Source organism: Dacryopinax primogenitus (assembly GCF_000292625.1).
Source record: "Dacryopinax primogenitus strain DJM-731 SS1 chromosome Unknown DACRYscaffold_23, whole genome shotgun sequence".
Classification (NCBI taxonomy): Eukaryota; Fungi; Basidiomycota; class Dacrymycetes; order Dacrymycetales; family Dacrymycetaceae; genus Dacryopinax; species Dacryopinax primogenitus.
In genome coordinates, this window is record NW_024467220.1 from 72,746 (window position 1) to 74,725 (window position 1,980).

Sequence of the window (1,980 nt, forward strand, 5' to 3'; positions counted from 1 at the left end):
GAAGTGGGCAAAACATAATAACAGTATTCTAGATCGCATTTTCTCATTAACAGAAGTTGGAGCTAATAAAAATAAAAGCCATTTCTATTTTGACAGATGACGTTTGCATGTGAATTGAGCAAAAGAAATTAATAGTCGCGGGGACAATACTTTTATCTCGTTTCGGAGCCACAGATGGGAATCGAACAAGCGACCCCAACGTCTGTCTATGTGGGTTCACGATATAGTAACCCCAGTGACCTTAACCACTGCACCATCGAACTGGCGGCGAGGGGAGACCCCTGTTCTTCACTTTTCACGACCTACAGGGCTCTTGCCTCCGCCCTTATAAATTTACCTTTTGCCTCGTATCTTCACCACATTCCACACACCTTGGCCGTCTAGTTGTTATGAAATGCTTATTACCATCTGTTCCTACAAACTTCAACCACTCAAGATTGAAATTTGCTTGGAAAACGGCTGAGATTTCGACCTGCAGCACTCAGGCTGGATCATCTGCAACAGTATGCCAGTACATTCCAACTCCCCGCTCGTACATTCCTGTGGCGTTCCTATACAAAAAACCAAGAACAAGAACACCCAACTGAAGAAAGACCTCGTTTCTATGCGATCCGACTGTTCCTCTTCTCCCTCTGTTATCAACTCCGTCAAGTCCCCCAAGCTCCGGCCCACGCAACATCGCGTTAGATTGCCCTGCTCGCCCCCGTTATTACCAGCCCCGGAGAGGAAGGAACTTGAATAATGGGAGGTTGATGTTGGAGAGAAGCTATGGATGGCAAGGGTGTTAAGGAGAGGCCGAAGAGATGTAAATGTGTGAGTCCTCTCCGATACGCGCGATCAGTCACTGACCTGCTGCAGTGCAATACCCAGACCTCTCTTCTCTCTCCGCCAACATGCCACACAGTCGACCCATCATGCGGCACTCGCCGTCGCCCACCGGCTAGACAGCTGGTGACATTGTTCCTGCTCCCTTTACCATGCACTCAAAGTCTTTCTCGAAGTCGTGTATTTCAAATGCTGGTAGGTCCGGACGAGCATGCGCCATTCTTGTCCAACATGAGGATAGACCTTTGGGGACAGTTCTCTATGTTGTGCGGCAGAACTAGAATTAGTAGCCTCTCTGACCATGCTTGGTGGAGCGAAAGTGTAATGCGTAGAGCTGGGATGGGCATTGACTGATAACGTTCGTCTAAAACCTCACATATAGGAGCCCGAGAATGCCAGGTTTGTGGACTTGAAGCGAGGTGTCGTTGGCCCTTTCAGTTGTATGCTTCGTCTATCCATATATAGCGCGGTCTGTTTACCAATAATGTCATATGAATGCACCACTCCAGACTCAGTTGGGATACAATACGGAGGTGGAGTTGGAGACCATCAAGTCAAACCGAACATGCTGGATACAAAAGAGTTAAAGGCCGAAAGCCAGAATGTAAATAGTTCAGTCTGTACGTAAAACTTCATACTAAAACGCACCGGTATACATGTACTGTTGTAGACGATCCAGCCTGAGTGCTGCAGGTCGAAATCTCAGCCGTTTTCCAAGCAAATTTCAATCTTGAGTGGTTGAAGTTTGTAGGAACAGATGGTAATAAGCATTTCATAACAACTAGACGGCCAAGGTGTGTGGAATGTGGTGAAGATACGAGGCAAAAGGTAAATTTATAAGGGCGGAGGCAAGAGCCCTGTAGGTCGTGAAAAGTGAAGAACAGGGGTCTCCCCTCGCCGCCAGTTCGATGGTGCAGTGGTTAAGGTCACTGGGGTTACTATATCGTGAACCCACATAGACAGACGTTGGGGTCGCTTGTTCGATTCCCATCTGTGGCTCCGAAACGAGATAAAAGTATTGTCCCCGCGACTATTAATTTCTTTTGCTCAATTCACATGCAAACGTCATCTGTCAAAATAGAAATGGCTTTTATTTTTATTAGCTCCAACTTCTGTTAATGAGAAAATGCGATCTAGAATACTGTTATTATGTTT